This window comes from Arachis hypogaea, chromosome 17, assembly GCF_003086295.3.
Source record: "Arachis hypogaea cultivar Tifrunner chromosome 17, arahy.Tifrunner.gnm2.J5K5, whole genome shotgun sequence".
In the NCBI taxonomy this organism is placed as follows: Eukaryota; Viridiplantae; Streptophyta; class Magnoliopsida; order Fabales; family Fabaceae; genus Arachis; species Arachis hypogaea.
Genome location: NC_092052.1, coordinates 89,473,437 through 89,491,222, shown reverse-complemented (window position 1 = coordinate 89,491,222; position 17,786 = coordinate 89,473,437). Strand labels below are relative to the sequence as shown.

Here is a 17,786-nt window from a genome sequence, read left to right as displayed (position 1 = left end):
TATATGAAGGATACCCCTCACATACCCTCCAACCACCCAACCCTCAAGTACCACATCATACACTTCCATGGAATCAAAATGTCTATACACCTTGCTACCAACCATATGAATCATCACCCCCTTTTACACAACCTCAATACCTCCACCCACATGAACTACCTCCCACATATACAACCCTTCTCCCGACCTTCGAATCTCCTTTTCCACCTCAATATAAAGTTTTACGACCCTTGCCCCTAAGAAGAACAAGACCTTCAAGCACTCTTCCAAGAGCAAGAAGGGTTCCAAAAGAAGCAAGGAGAGTTCATGGCCACCAAAGCCGAAGCGGTAAATTGCTTGACCTCACTACGCTCAACCATTCAAGACACCCCCCCTTGAAAAAGGTGGAAGATCAAGTAAGGAGTGTATGGAGGAGGAAAACATGAAGCCTCAAGGAAAGGAAGAGGAACCAAGGCTTGAGTCACAAGAGGAGGAAGGTAGAGCTAGTGAATCGGAAGAGGTAAATGGAGAGTTGAGGGAGTTTGATCAAGAAGTGGATTGCATCATCAATGATTTTTTGTCCACCTTGGTTGACCCCCTCAATGATCTTGAGGAGCCTCCCACTTTTGAGTTTGAAGGAGATAGTGAAGAGCTAGAAAAGAGTGGTGAGGAAGAGGTGATCACCCAAGAATTAGAATCATTCATACAAGAGTTTACAAGAGTGACTCCAACCCAAGGACAAGTTGAATGGGTAACAATATCTTCAATGAGCTTCATATGCCCATGCCAATATGTTCTTTTGGAAACAGATCACCAACTTAAGGTGCTTCTTGGGGTGTTAAATGGTGAAGGAATGGGTGTTGGTTGTCAAAGGAATTCAAGGAACAAGTAGTGAAAGGTCCAATTTGGAGGAGTCCAATACTCAAGTGGGTGCTTCAAAGGTTCTTGGAGAGGTTGCTCATCCAATAGCACAAGTGAAGGTCAACAAGAGGATGATAGAGAAACAAAAGTGTGGGATCCGGGCATACATCTTTTCAACCAACAATTTTGGATCCCAAGTTCATGCATGAGGTTACTTGAGAGCTTGATGTACTTCGTTTGGGACCCCAGAGGATTTTTGAAGAGCAAGCACGGTTGGCAATTCAAGGAAGGATGAAAGCACAAACCTCCTTGATGTGAGCTCCAATCAAAGTCCAACTTGAGGACTTAAAACAAAAGTGCTAGGTGGAGACACCCTACCATGCTAATATCCTTTCAACCCTTCTTTTTTTTAATTTTGTCTATTGAATTTTTGTCTCTTTGATTAGTATATTTTTTATTGCATTCTAGGCTTAAGTTAGTTGCATTTTATGTTTGATCATGTGTTTTTTATGAATGATGTGTTTTGGGCTTGAAAGACCTTGATTGATATCATGGTTGGTACCTTAGAGGCTTTAAAAATATTGCAAAAATAGAGTTCTGTGCGGGCACACAGCCTCGTGCGTACGCACACTTCCCCTGTTTTTCCCCACCTGTGTGGGTGCACAGCAGTGTGACCTGTTTCCACACACTTTGTCTGCAACGCTCGCATCATCTATGCACGCGCACTGATGAGCGCGGATAATTTATACACTTTTTGGATTGTTTTTAGGTAGTTTCTGGTAGGATCTAGCTACTTTTTAGTATATTTTTATTAGTTTTCAAGCAAAATTCACATTTCTGGACTTTACTATGAGTTTGTGTGTTTTTTTGTGATTTCAGGTATTTTCTGGCTGAAATTAAGGGACCTGAGCAAAAATCTGATTCAGAGGCTGAAAAAGGACTGCAGATGCTGTTGGATTCTGACCTCCCTACACTCGAAATGAATTTTCTAGAGATAAAGAAACCCAATTGGCACGCTCTCAATTGCGTTGGAAAGTAAACATCCTGAACTTTCCAGAAATATATAATAGTTCATGCTTTGCCCGAGTTTTGATAATGCAAACTGGCGTTTGAACGCCCACTTTCTACCCTATTCTAGCGTTAAACGCCAGAACTGGCATAAAAGCTAGAGTTAAACGCCCAAACTGGCACCAAAGCTGGCGTTTAAGTCCAAGAAGAGTCTCTACATATGAAAGCTTCAATGCTCAGCCGAAGCACACACCAAGTGGGCCCCGGAAGTGGATTTCTGCACTATCTGCACTTAGTTACTCATTTTTTGTAAACCCTAGTGACTAGTTTAGTATAAAAACTACTTTAGTGATTTATTTCTTATCTTTCATCTTTAGCACATTTGGACCATTTTCACTGAGAGGACGGACGATAGCCATTGACAACAGTGATCCCCCAACATACAGCTTGCCATGGAAAGGAGTATGAATGATTGAATGAAGACAGTAAGAAATAAGAGATTCAGAAGCAACAAGCATTTCCATATGCTTATCTGAAATTCCACCAATGAATTACATAAGTATTTCTATCTTATTTTATATTTTTTTATATTTTAATTATCAAAATCTCATACCCATTTGAATCTGCCTGACTGAGATTTACAAGATGACCATAGCTTGCTTCAAGCCGACAATCTCCGTGGGATCGACCCTTACTCACGTAAGGTATTACTTGGACGACCTAGTGCACTTGCTGGTTAGTTGTGCAGAGTTGTGAAAAAGAGTTCAGATTACGATTGTGCGTACCAAGTTTTTGGCGCCATTTCAGAGATCACAATTTCGTGCACCAAGTTTTTAGCGCCGTTGCCGGGGATTGTTCGAGTTTGGACAACTGACGGTTCATCTTGTTGCTCAGATTAGGTAATTTTATTTTAATTTTAAGCTTTTTGTTTTTATTATTTTTATTTTCGAAAAAAATGTTTCAAAAAATAAATTATTCTATGTTCTTCAGAATTTTTAAGAATGAATTCTAGAGTTTCATGATGATTTGTTGAAGTCTGGCTGGCTGTGAAGCCATGTCTAATCTTTTGGACCTAGGTTTCAACTTATCATCACAAAAGCTTGTTGATTTCTATCAATCTTTCTATTGAATGTAATGATCTGCAAAAGCTTGGCTGGCCATTGGCCATGTCTAGTATTTTGGATCGGAGCTTTCACTAAAAGCTTAGCTGGCTAGTAAGCCATGTCTGATTCCTGGACCGGAGTTTTAGACTAACATTGTATGATTCCTGGAATTCTCATTAAGAATTTTGAATTCCTTATTTTCTCTTTCTCCAATTAATTTTCGAAAAAAAAATTTATAAAACCATAAAAAACCAAAAATATTTTGTGTTTCTTATTTGAGTCTAGTGTCAATTTTTAAGACTGGTGTCAATTGCATGTCTTTATTCTTCTTGCATTTTTCGTAAGTGTGTTCTTGTGTTCTTCATTGATCTTCAAGTTGTACTTAATGATTCTCTTGGGTCTGATCTTTAAATTCTCGTGTTTTGTGTCTTTTGTTGTTTTTCATGTGCATTCTCAATTTGTTAGTGTCTCTCATATGAAAATTTCTAAGTTTGGTGTCTTGCATGCATTGTTTATCTGATCTTAGTTTTCCATGATTAGTTTCATTTTGTTATTTTTCATCATTAAAAATTCAAAAAAAATTCAAAATTATGTCTTTTCAAGTCAATAATGCAGAGAATTGAAGATTCAGAACATACAGCAGAGGAATTACAAAGAAAAAACTGGGCGTTCAAAATGCCCAGTGAGGAAGGAAAACTGGCGTTTAAACGCCAGACAAGGTACCTGGCTGGGCGTTAAACGCCCAAAAGGGTAGTATTTTGGGCGTTTAACGCCAGGATGGCACAGGAGGGGAGATTTTGTTTTTTTAATTCAAATCTTTTTCAAATCATATCTTTTTCAAAATCAAATCCTTTCCATTTTTCTCTCACTATTTTCGAAAATCCTTGCTACAATTAATGATTTGATTCAAAAATTTTAAGTTGTTACTTGCCTATTAAGAAAGGTTCAATATTTGAATTCTAGAATCATATCTTTTAATTTCTTGTTAGTCAAGCAATCAACTTTAATTTCAAAAATCAAATCTTTTTAATCTCCAATTCAAATCCTTTTCAAAATAAATTTCAATCATATCTTTTTCAAAACTCAATTTCAAAATCTTTTCTAACTTCTTATCTTTTCAAAATTGATTTTCAAATCTTTTCAAATTAACTACTTCACTTTTTGTTTGGTTTTAAAAGTTTTCTATTTCAATCATATCTTTTTCAAAACCACCTAACTACTTTTCTCTTTAATTTTCGAATTCTAACCACTTTCTCACTTTTAATTTTCGAAAACCATCATCCATTTTTTCAAAATTCTTTTTAATTATTTTAAAACTTTTTTAATTTTGTTTTCAAAAATTATTTTCCCTCTTCACCTTATTCTATTTAAGGACTAACACTCCTCCTCAATTAGCAATTTGGACTCTCTCCTTCATCATAAGTTCGAATTCTCCTCTCTACCTCATCCTTCCATTCTTCTTTTTCTCTGACACATTAAGGAATCTCTATGCTGTGACATAGAGGATTCCATACTTTCTTTGTCTTTTTCTCTATCACATGAGCAGGAACAAAGATAAAGGCATTCTTGTTGAAGCTAATCCTGAACCTGAAAGGACCTTGAAGAGAAAGCTAAGAGAAGCTAAAGTACAACTCTCTGGAGAGGACCTAACAGAAATTTTCAAAAAGGAAGCAGACAAAACAAACATGGCCGAACCCAACAACAATGGTGGAGTGGTGCACGAAATTGTGATCTCAGGCAACGGCGCCAGAAACTCTGTACGCACGTCTTAATAAATCGTTTTTCATTCACAACTTCGATACAACTAACCAGCAAGTGCACTGGGTCGTCCAAGTAATAAACCTTACGTGAGTAAAGGTCGATCCCACGGAGATTGTTGGTATGAAGCAAGCTATGGTCACCTTGTAAATCTCAGTCAGGCGGATATAAAATAGTTATGGAGTTTTCGAACATAAATAATAAATAGAAAATAAGGATAGAAATACTTATGTAATTCATTGGTTAGAATTTCAGATAAGCGTATAGAGATGCATTCATTCCTCTGAACCTCTGCTTTCCTGATGTCTTCATCCAATCAGTCTTACTCCTTTCCATGGCTGGCTTTATGTAAGGACATCACCGTTGTCAATGACTACTTTTTATCCTCTCTGGAAAATAGTCCGATGCACTATCACTACATGGCTAATCGTCTGGAGGCATCACCCTTGTCAATGGCTGCATCCCATCCTCTTGTGAAAATGGTCCAAATGCTCTGTCACAGCACGGCTAATCATCTGAGGTTCTCGATCATACTGGAATAGGATTCACCCTCCTTTTGCCTCTGTCACTACGCCCAGCACTCGCGAGTTTGAAGTTCGTCACAGTCATTCAATCCCAGAGTCCTACTCGGAATACCACCGACAAGGTTTAGACTTTCCAGACTCTCATGAATGCCGCCATCAATCTAGCTTATACCACGAAGATTCTGATTAAGAGATCCAAGAGATACTCATTCAATCTAAGTTGGAACGGAAGTGGTTGTCAGGCACGCGTTCGTGGGGGAATGATGATGATTGTCACATTCATCACATTCAGGTTGAAGTGCGAATGAATATTTTAGAAGCGGAATAAGTTAAATTGAATAGAAAAACAGTAGTACTTTGCATTAATCTTTGAGGAACAGCAGAGCTCCACACCTTAATCTATAGAGTGCAGAAACTCTACCGTATGAAAATACATAAGTGATAATGGTTCAGGCATGGCCGAATGACCAGCCCCCATGAAAGTCTAAGATGGCATAAAACTGATCAAAGATGATGTCTAATACAATAGTAAAAAGTCGTATTTATAATAAACTAGTTACTAGGGTTTACAGAAGTAAGTAATTGATGCATAAATCCACTTCCGGGGCCCACTTGGTGTGTGCCTGGGCTGAGCTTGAATGTTACACGTGTAGAGGTCAATCTTGGAGTTGAACGCCAGTTTGTAATGTATTTCTGGCGTTCAACTCTGGCTTGTGATGTGTTTCTGGCGTTTAACTCCAGACAGCAGCGTAGAACTGGCGTTCAACGCCCTTTTTACGTCATCTAAACTCGGCCAAAGTACAGACTATTATATATTGCTGGAAAGCCCTAGATGTCTACTTTCCAACGCAATTAAAAGCGCGCCATTTTAAGTTCTGTAGCTCCAGAAAATCCACTTTGAGTGCAGGGAGGTCAGAATCCAACAGCATCAGCAGTCCTTCTTCAACCTCTGAATCTGATTTTTGCTCAAGTCCCTCAATTTCAGCCAGAAAATACCTGAAATCATAGAAAAACACACAAACTCATAGTAAAGTCCAGCAATGTGAATTTAACATAAAAACTAATGAAAACATCCCTAAAAGTAACTAGATTCTACTAAAAACATACTAAAAACAATGCCAAAAAGCGTATAAATTATCCGCTCATCACAACACCAAACTTAAATTGTTGCTTGTCCCCAAGCAACTGAAAATCAAATAGGATAAAAAGAAGAGAATATACTATAAATTCCAAACTATCAATGAAACATAGCTCCAATTAAATGAGCGGGACTTGTAGCTTTTTGCCTCTTGAATAGTTTTGGCATCTTACTTTATCCATTGAAGTTCAGAATGATTGGCATCTATAGGAACTCAGAGTTCAGATAGTGTTATTGATTCTCCTAGTTCAGTATGATGATTCTTGAACACAGCTATTTTATGAGTCTTGGCCGTGGCCCTAAGCACTTTGTTTTCCAGTATTACCACCGGATACATAAATGCCACAGACACATAATTGGGTGAACCTTTTCAGATTGTGACTCAGCTTTGCTAAAGTCCCCAATTAGAGGTGTCCAGGGTTCTTAAGCACACTCTATTTTTGCTTTGGACCTTGATTTTAACCGCTCAGTCTCAAGTTTTCACTTGACACCTTCACGCCACAAGCACATGGTTAAGGATAGCTTGGTTTAGCCGCTTAGGGCAGGATTTTATTCCTTTAGGCCCTCCTATCCACTGATGCTCAAAGCCTTGGGATCCTTTGTATTTACCCTTGCCTTTTGGTTTTAACGGTTATTGGCTTTTTGCTCTTACCTCTTGGTTTTAAGAGCTTTTGGCTTTTTCTGCTTGCTTTTTCTCTTTTTTTTTTCTTTCTATTTTTTTGCTATTTTTTTTCCTGCAAGCTTTGTTCTTTGCTGCTTTTTCTTGCTTCAAGAATCATTTTTATGATTTTTCAGATTATCAAATAACATGTATCCTTATCATCATTCTTTCAAGAGCCAACATATTTAACATTCTTAAACAACAACTTCAAAAGACATATGCACTGTTCAAGCATTTATTCAGAAAACAAGAAGCATTGTCACCACATCAATATAATTAAACTAAGTTCAAGGATAAATTCGAAACTCATGTACTTCTTGTTCTTTTGAATTAAAACAGTTTTCATTTAAGAGAGGTGATGGATTCATAGGACATTCATAACTTTAAGACAAAGTTACTAAATACTAATGATCATGTAATGAAGACACAAACATGGATAAGCACTTAACATAGAGAAAACGAAAAACAGAGAATGTAAGAACAAGGAATGAGTCCACCTTAGTGATGGTGGCGTTTCCTTCTTGAGGAACCAATGATGTCCTTGAGCTCTTCTATGTCTCTTCCTTGTCTTTGTTGCTCCTCCCTCATTGCTTTTTGATCTTCTCTTATTTCATGAAGGATGATGGAGTGCTCTTGATGTTCCACCCTTAATTGTCCCATGTTGGAACTTAATTCACCTAGGGAGGTGTTGATTTGCTCCCAATAGTTTTGTGGAGGAAAATGCATTTGAGGCATCTCCGGGATCTCATGGTGATGAGTTTCATGCGTCTCTTGAGATCCATGAATGGGCTCTCTTGCTTGCTCCATCCTTTTCTTAGTGATGGGCTTCTCTTCCTCAATGGAAATGTCTCCTTCTATGAAAGCTCCAGCTGAGTAACATAGATGGCAAATAAGATGAGGAAAAGCTAGCCTTGCCCCAGGAGAGGGCTTTTCAGCTATTTTGTAGAGTTCAAGGGAGATGACTTCATGAACTTCTACTTCTTCTCCAATCATGATGCTATGGATCATGATGGCCCGATCCACAGTAACTTCAGATCGGTTGCTAGTGGGGATGATGGAGCGTTGGATGAACTCCAACCATCCTCTAGCCACAGGCTTGAGGTCCAGTCTTCTTAATTGAACCGGCTTGCCTTTGGAGTCAATCTTCCATTGAGCTCCTTCCACACACATGTCCATGAGGACTTGGTCCAACCTTTGATTAAAGTTGACCCTTCTAGTGTAGGGGCGTGCATCTCCTTGCATCATAGGCAAGTTAAACGCCAACCTCACATTTTTCGGACTAAAATCTAAGTATTTCCCCCGAACCATTGTAATATAATTCTTTGGGTTTGGGTTCTTACTTTGATCATGGTTCCTAGTGATCCATGCATTGGCATAGAACTCTTGAACCATTAGGATGCCGACTTGTTGGATGGGGTTTGTTAGAACTTCCCAACCTCTTCTTTGGATTTCATGTCGGATCTCCGGATACTCATTCTTCTTGAGCTTGAAAGGGACCTCGGGGATCACCTTCTTCTTGACCACAACATCATAGAAGTGGTCTTGATGAGCTTTGGAGATGAATCTTTCCATCTCCCATGACTCGGAGGTGGAAGCTTTTGTCTTCCCTTTCCCTTTTCTAGAGGATTCTCCGGTCTTGGGTGCCATCAATGGTAATGGAAAAACAAAAAGCTTATGTTTTTACCACACCAAACTTAGAATATTTCTCGCCCTCGAGCAAGAGAAGAAAGAATAGATGAAGAAGAAGAAGAAAATATGGAGGAGAGGGGGAAGGGTGTATTCGGCCAAGAAGGGGAAGAGAGGGTTGTATTGTGTGAAAATAAAGAAGAATGGAGGGCTTTATATAGGGAAGGGAGGGGGGGTAAGGTTCGGCCATAAGGGTGGGTTTTGGGTGGGAAATTGATTTTGAATTTTGAAGGTAGGTGGGGTTTATGAGGTAGGTTTATCGGGAAGAGTGGATGGATGTGAGTGGTGAAGTGGTTATAGGGAAGAGAGATTGAGGTGATTGGTGAAGAGTTTTGGGAAAGAGTGTTTATGGGATTGTGTGAAAGAGGTGTGAGAAGAAGTGAGTGGAGGTAGGTAGGGATCCTGTGGGGTCCACAGATCCTGAGGTGTTCAAGGATTTACAACCTTGCACTAAATTAGGCATGCAAAATGCCCTTGCACACAACTCTGGGCGTTCAGCGCCAGATTGATGCTTGTTCTGGGCGTTGAACGCCCATTTGTTGCCCATTTCTGGCGTTGAACGCCAGAACCATGCTTGTTCTGGGCGTTCAGCGCCAGCTCTTCTCCAGGGTGCAATTCTGGCGTTCAAACGCCCAGATGCTGCCCATTTTGGGCGTTCAGCGCCAGAACCATGCTCTGTTCTGGCATTGAACGCCAGCCAGATGCTTCTTACTGGCGTTTAAACGCCAGTAAGGTCTTCCTCCAGGGTGTGATTTTTCTTCTGCTGTTTTTTATTCTGTTTTCAATTTTTATATTTATTTTGTGACTCCACATGATCATGAACCGAATAAAACATGAAAAAACAAGAAAAATAAAATTAGATAAATAAAAATTGGGTTATCTCCCAACAAGCGCTTCTTTAATGTCAATAGCTTGACAGTGGGCTCTCATGGAGCCTCACAGATGTTCAGAGCATTGTTGAGACTTCCCAACACCAAACTTAGAGTTTGGATATGGGAGTTCAACACCAAAGTTAGAGTTTGGTTGTGGCCTCCCAATACCAAACTTAGAGTTTGACTGTGGGGGCTCTGGTTGACTCTGTTTTGAGAGAAGCTTACTGTGCCTCTTTTCCATGTTTACAGAAGGGTAACCTTGAGTTGTAAACACAAGGGAGTCCTCATTCAATTGAAGGACTAATTCACCTCTGTTAACATCAACCACAGCTCTTGCTATGGCTAGGAAAAGTCTGCCAAGGATGATGGATTCATCCTCATCCTTCCCAGTATCAAGGATTATGAAATTATCAGGGATGTAAAGGCCTTCAACCTTTACTAACACGTCCTCTACTTGTCCATAAGCCTGTTTTCTTGAATTGTCTGCCATCTCTAATGAGATTTTAGTAGCTTGCACCCCAAAGATTCCCAGTTTCTCTATTACAGAGAGGGGCATGAGGTTTATCCCTGAACCAAGGTCACACAGAGCCTTTTCAAAGATCATGTTGCCTATGGTACAAGGTATTACGAACTTTCTAGGATCCTGTTTCTTCTGAGGCAATGTTAGTTGATCCAGATCACTTAGTTCATTGGTGAACAAGGGAGGTTCATCCTCCTAAGTCTCAATACCAAATAATTTGGCATTCAGCTTCATGATTGCACTAAGGTACTTGGTAACTTGCTCTTCAGTAACATCCTCATTCTCTTCAGAAGATGAATACTCGTCAGAGCTCATGAAGGGCATAAGGAGGTTCAATGGAATCTCTATGGTCTCTAGATGAGTCTCAGATTCCTTTGGTTCCTCAAAGGGAAACTCCTTATTGATCACTGGACGTCCCAGGAGGTCTTCCTCACTGGGATTTACATCCTCCCCTTCCTCTCCAGGTTCAGCCGTGTTGACTATGTCAATGGCCTTGCACTCTCCTTTTGGATTTTCTTCTGTATTGCTTGGGAGAGTACTAGGAGGGATTTCAGTGATCCTTTTACTCAGCTGGCCCACTTGTACCTCTAAATTTCTAATGGAGGACCTTGTTCGTTCATGAAACTTACAGTGGCCTTAGATAGAGCAGAGACTAAGTTTGCTAAATTAGAGGTATTTTGTTCAGAGTTCTCCGTCTGTTGCTGAGTGGATGATGGAGAAGGTTTACTATTGTTAAACCTATTTCTTCCACCATTATTAAAGCCTTGTTGAGGCTTTTGTTGATCCTTCCATGAGAGATTTGGGTGATTTCTCCATGAGGGGTTATAGGTGTTTCCATTAGGTTCACCCATGTAATTCACCTCTGCTATTGCAAGGTTTTCAGGATCATAAGCTTCTTCTTCAGAAGATGCCTCTTGAGTACTATTGGATGCAGCTTACATTCCATTCAGACTCTGAGAAATCATATTGACTTGCTGAGTCAATATTTTATTCTGAGCCAGTATGGCATTCAGAGTATCAATTTCAAGAACTCCCTTCTTCATAGGCGTCTCATTACTCACAGGATTCCTCTCAGAAGTGTACATGAACTAGTTATTAGCAACCATGTCAATGAGTTCTTGAGCTTCTGCAGGTGTTTTCTTTAGGTGAATGGATCCACCTGCAGAAGTATCCACTGACATTTTAGCCAATTCAGATAGACCATCATAGAATATATCCAGGATGGTCCATTCTGAAAGCATGTCAGAAGGACACTTTTTGGTTAGTTCTTTGTATCTCTCCCAAGCTTCATAGAGGAATTCACCTTCTTTCTGTCTGAAGGTTTGAACATCCACTCTAAGCTTACTCAGCTTTTGAGGAGGAAAGAACTTGGCTAAGAAAGCCTTGGCTAGCTTATCCCAAGAGTTCAGGCTATCTTTGGGTTGAGAGTCTAACCATATTCTAGCTCTGTCTCTCACAGTAAAAGGGAAAAGCATGAGCCTGTAGACTTCAGGATCTACTCCATTAGTCTTAACAGTATCACAGATCTGCAAGAATTCAGTTAAGAACTGAAAAGGATCTTCAGATGGAAGTCCATGAAACTTGCAGTTCTGCTGCATCAGAGAAATTAATTGAGGTTTCAGCTCAAAATTGTTTGCTCCAATGGCAGGAATAGACATGCTTCTTCCAGGTAAACTGGAATTAGGTGCAGTAAAGTCACCAAGCATCCTCCTTGCATTATTATTATTTTCGGCTGCCATCTCCTCTTTCTGTTCGAAAGTTTCTGAAAGGTGCTTGCTGGATTGTTGTAATTTAGCTTCTCTTAGTTTCCTCTTCAGAGTCCTTTCAGGTTCTGAATCTGCTTTAACAAGAATGTTCTTGTCCTTGCTCCTGCTCATATGAAAAAGAGGGAGAGAAAAATAATAATAGGGATCCTTTTTACCACAGGTATAGAGGTTCCCCTGTGTGAGTAGAAGAAGAAAAGAATGTAATCTAAAGAAAGAAACACAAGGGTAAGGAGAGCAGAGATGTGGGATGAAGAGAGGTGTTAGTAGATGAATAAATAAATAAAAGGAGATGAGAGAGAAGGAGAATTTTCGAAAATTATTTTTGAAAAGGAGTTAGTAATTTTCGAAAATAGTTTTTAAAAAAGGTTAGTAATTTTTCGAAAATTAAAATCAAAAATTAAAATAATTAGTTAATTAAAAAGAAATTTTGAAAAAAAGGGAAGATATTTTCGAAAATTAGAGAGAGAGGGAGTTTGTTAGGTAGTTTTGAAAAAGATAAGAAACAAACAAAAAGTTAGTTAGTTAGTTGAAACAAATTTGAAAATCAATTTTGAAAAGATAAGAAGATAAGAAGTTAGAAAGGATATTTTAAAATCAAATTTTGAAAAAGATAAGATAAAGAGATATTTTTGAAAAGATATGATTGAAATTAGTTTTGAAAAAGATTTGATTTTTAAAATCACAATTAATGACTTGATTCACAAGAAATCACAAGATATGATTCTAGAACTCAAAGTTTGAATCTTTCTTAACAAGCAAGTAACAAACTTGAAATTTTTGAATCAAAACATTAATTGATGATGTTATTTTCGAAAATATGATGTAAAATTAAGAAAAATATTTTTGAAAAATATTTTTTTTGAAATTTTCGAAAATAGATAAGAAAAATGAAAAAGATTTGATTTTTGAAAAAGATTTTGAAAAAGATAAGATTTTTAAATTGAAAATTTGATTTGACTCATAAAAACAACTAGATTTTAAAAATTTTTGAAAAAGTCAAATCTAATTTTCGAAATTTTAAGAGAGAAAAAGGGAAAGATATTTTTTTTTTTGGTTTTTGAATTTTTAATGATGAGAGGGAAAAACATGAAAAAGACTCAATGCATGAAAATTTTGGATCAAAACAATGAATGCATGCAAGAATGCTATGAATGTCAAGATGAACACCAAGAACACTTTGAATGTCAAGATGAACATCAAGAACTTATTTTTGAAAAATTTTTAATGCAAAAAAAATATGCAAGACACCAAACTTAAAAATTTTTCATGTATAGACACTATGAATGCAAGAATGCATATGAAAAACAAGAAAAGACACAAAACATGAAAACATCAAGATCAAACAAGAAGACTTACCAAGAACAACTTGAAGATCATGAAGAACACTATGAATGCATGAATTTTTCGAAAAATGCAAGATGAGTATGCAATTGACACCAAACTTTCATCTTGACTCAAGACTCAAACAAGAAACATGAAATATTTTTTATTTTTATGATTTTTTTTATTTTTTTGGATTTTTGTATATTTTTTTCGAAAAAACATATAGGAAAAAGAAAATAAGGATTTCAAAATTTTTTTTAATATGAATTCCAGGAATCTTGTATTCTTAGTATAAAGCTCCAATCCGAGGGTTAGGCATGGCTTAATAGCCAGCCAAGCTTTAGTATGTTACTCAGACATGCCACGGCTGACATTCCAATTAACTTGCCTCTATGCTGATGGTTGGAAGCCCCTATCCAAAAGAATTAGACATGGCTTTACAGCCAGCCAGGCTTCAACATGCTTCATGAAACTCTAGAGTTCATTCTTAAAAATTCTGAAGAAAAATATACTTTTGAAAAGATTTAATTTTTTTTTTCGAAAATAGATGAGAAATTTTTGAAAGGTTTTTGAAAATTTTTTGAAAATAAAACAAAAAGAAAATTACCTAATCTGAGCAACAAGATGAACCGTCAATTGTTCAAACTCGAACAATCCCCGGCAACGACGCCAAAAACATGGTGCACGAAATTGTGATCTCAGGCAACGGCGCCAGAAACTCTGTACGCACGTCTTAATAAATCGTTTTTCATTCACAACTTCGATACAACTAACCAGCAAGTGCACTGGGTCGTCCAAGTAATAAACCTTACGTGAGTAAAGGTCGATCCCACGGAGATTGTTGGTATGAAGCAAGCTATGGTCACCTTGTAAATCTCAGTCAGGCGGATATAAAATAGTTATGGAGTTTTCGAACATAAATAATAAATAGAAAATAAGGATAGAAATACTTATGTAATTCATTGGTTAGAATTTCAGATAAGCGTATAGAGATGCATTCATTCCTCTGAACCTCTGCTTTTCTGCTGTCTTCATCCAATCAGTCTTGCTCCTTTCCATGGCTGGCTTTATGTAAGGACATCACCGTTGTCAATGGCTACTTTTTTTCCTCTCTGGAAAATGGTCCGATGCGCTGTCACTGCATGGCTAATCGTCTGGAGGCATCACCCTTGTCAATGGCTGCATCCCATCCTCTTGTGAAAATGGTCCAAATGCTCTGTCACAGCACGGCTAATCATCTGAGGTTCTCGATCATATTGGAATAGGATTCACCCTCCTTTTGCGTCTGTCACTATGCCCAGCACTCGCGAGTTTGAAGTTCATCACAGTCATTCATTCCCAGAGTCCTACTCGGAATACCACAGACAAGGTTTAGACTTTCCGGACTCTCATGAATTCTGCCATCAATCTAGCTTATACCACGAAGATTCTGATTAAGAGATCCAAGAGATACTCATTCGATCTAAGGTGGAACGGAAGTGGTTGTCAGGCACGCGTTCGTGGGGGAATGATGATGATTGTCACGTTCATCACATTCAGGTTGAAGTGCGAATGAATATCTTAGAAGCGGAATAAGTTGAATTGAATAGAAAAACACTTGTACTTTGCATTAATCTTTGAGGAACAGCAGAGCTCCACACTTTAATCTATGGAGTGCAGAAACTCTACCGTATGAAAATACATAAGTGATAATGGTTCAGGCATGGGCGAATGGCCAGCCCCTATGAAAGTCTAAGATGGCATAAAACTGATCAAAGATGATGTCTAATACAATAGTAAAAAGTCCTATTTATAATAAACTAGTTACTAGGGTTTACAGAAGTAAGTAATTGATGCATAAATCTACTTCTGAGGCCCACTTGGTGTGTTCTTAGGCTGAGTTTGAATGTTACACGTGTAGAGGTCAATCTTGGAGTTGAACGCCAGTTTATAACGTATTTCTGGCGTTCAACTCTGGCTTGTGACGTGTTTCTGGCGTTTAACTCCAGACAGCAGCGTAGAACTGGCGTTCAACGCCCTTTTACGTCATCTAAACGTAGCCAAAGTATGGACTATTATATATTACTGGAAAGCCCTGGATGTCTACTTTCCAATGCAATTAGAAGCGCGCCAGTTTGAGTTCTGTAGCTCCAGAAAATTCACTTTGAGTGCAGGGAGGTTAGAATCCAACAGCATCAGCAGTCCTTCTTCAACCTCTGAATCTGATTTTTGCTCAAGTCCCTCAATTTCAGCCAGAAAATACCTGAAATCACAGAAAAACACACAAACTCATAGTAAAGTCCAAAAATGTGAATTTAACATAAAAACTAAAGAAAACATCCCTAAAAGTAACTAGATTTTACTAAAAACATACTAAAAACAATGCCAAAAAGCGTATAAATTATCCGCTCATCATGGAGATGCAAGGAAGATGCTTGGTTACTTTATTGCACCCTCTTCTGACTTCTGTGGAAGGAGCATCTCAATTCCTGCAATTGGAGCAAACAACTTTGAGCTTAAGCCTCAATTAGTTTCTCTAATGCAGCAGAATTGCAAGTATCATGGACTTCCATTGGAAGATCCTCATCAATTTTTAGCTGAGTTCTTGTAAATCTGTGACACTATTAAGACTCATGGGGTTGACCCTGAGGTCTACAAACTTATGCTTTTCCCTTTTGCTGTATGAGACAGAGCTAGGACATGCTTAGACTCACAACCTAAAGAAAGCCTGAACTCTTGGGAAATGCTGGTCAATGCCTTCTTGGCAAAGTTCTTTCCACCTTAAAAATTGAGTAAGCTTAGAGTGGAAGTCCAAACCTTCAGATAGAAGGAAGGTGAATCCCTCTATGAAGCTTGGGAAAGATACAAGAAATTGATCAGAAGGTGTCCTTCTGGCATACTTTTAAAATGGAGTATCATATGCATATTCTATGATGGTCTGTCTGAATTGTCCAAGATGTCATTAGACAACTCTGCTGGAGGATCTCTTTATCTGAAGAAGACGCCTGAAGAAGCCCAGGAACTCATTGAAATGGTTACAAATAACCAATTCATGTACACTTCTGAAAGGAATTCTGTGAATAATGGGACAACTCAAAAGAAAGGCGTTCTTGAGATTGATACTCTGAATGCGATATTGGCTCAGAATAAAATATTGACTCAGCAAGTCAATATGATTTCTCAGAGTCTGTCTGGAATGCAAGCTGCAACAGGCAGTACTAAAGAAGCATCTTCTGAAGAAGAAGTTTATGATCCTGAGAACCCTGCAATGGCAGAGGTGAATTACATGGGAGAACCTTATGAAAACACCTATAATCCTTCATGGAGAAATCATCCTAACCTCTCATGGAATGATCAACAGAAGCCTAATCAAGGCTTCAATAATAATAATGGTGGAAGAAACAGGTTTAGCAACAGCAAACCTTTTCCATTATCTTCTCAACAACAGATAGAGAATTCAGAACAGATCCATTCTGGCCTGGCAACCATAGTCTCTGATCTATCCAAGACCATACTAAGTTTCATGAATGAAACAAGGTCCTCCATTAGAAATTTGGAGGCACATGTGGGTCAGCTGAGTAAGAAGATTACTGAAATTCCTCCCAGTACTCTCCCAAGCAATACAGAAGAAAATCCCAAGAGAGAGTGCAAGGCCATAACCATGACCAACATGGCCGAACCTGGAGAGAGTGAGGAGGACGTGAGTCCCAGTGAGAAAAGCCTCATGGGACGTCCTCTGGACAGAAAGGAGTTTCCCTTTGAGGAACCAAAGGAATCTGAGGCTCATACAGAGACCATAGAGATTCTATTGAACTTCCTTCTGCCATTCATGAGCTCTGATGAATATTCTTCGTCTAAAGAGGATGAAGACATCACTGAAGAGCAAGTTGCTAAATATCTAGGAGCAATCATGAAGCTGAATGCCAAGTTATTTGGTACTGAGACTTGGGAAGATGAAACCCCCTTGTTCACCAATGAACTGAATACATTAATGAGGCAGATTACCTCAGAAGAAACCGGATCCCGAAAAATTCTTCATACCTTGTACCATAGGCACCATAACCTTTGAGAAGGCTCTATGTGACCTGGGGTCAGGGATAAACCTCATGCCACTCTCTGTAATGGAGAAACTGGGAATCTTTGAGATACAAGTTGCAAGAATCTCACTAGAGATGGCAGACAAATCAATGAAACAGGCTTATGGACTAGTAGAAGACGTCCTAGTGAAGGTTGAAGGCCTTTACACCCCTCCTGATTTAATAATCCTAGACACTGGGAAGGATGAGAATGAATCCATCATCCTTGGCAGACCCTTCCTAGCCACAGCAAAAGCTGTGATTGATGTTGACAGAGGAGAGTTGGTCCTTAAGTTGAATGAAGACTACCTTGTATTCAAGACTCAAGGTTCTCCTTCTGTAACCATGGAGAGGAAGCATGAAAAGCTTCTCTCAATACAAAGTCAAACAAATCCCCCACATTCAAACTCTAAGTTTGGTGTTGGGAGGCCACAACCAAACTCTCAGTTTGGTGTTGAGAGGCCACAACCAAACTCTAAGTTTGGTGTTGAGAGGCCCCAACCCTGCTCTGATTATCTGTGAGGCTCCATGA

At 38.6% G+C, this 17,786-nt stretch overlaps 2 non-coding genes across 2 annotated transcripts; one reads left to right on the top strand and one right to left on the bottom strand.

The window, feature by feature from the left end:
* Positions 1-11,345: 11,345 nt before the first annotated feature.
* LOC112768602 (small nucleolar RNA R71) lies at positions 11,346-11,453 on the top strand. The gene has a single exon (XR_003186010.1). It is a non-coding gene; the product is annotated as a small nucleolar RNA R71 (small nucleolar RNA).
* A 4,519-nt stretch (positions 11,454-15,972) lies between these two features.
* LOC112767781 (small nucleolar RNA R71) lies at positions 15,973-16,076 on the bottom strand. Its single transcript, XR_003185222.1, has one exon. It is a non-coding gene; the product is annotated as a small nucleolar RNA R71 (small nucleolar RNA).
* Positions 16,077-17,786: the final 1,710 nt, after the last annotated feature.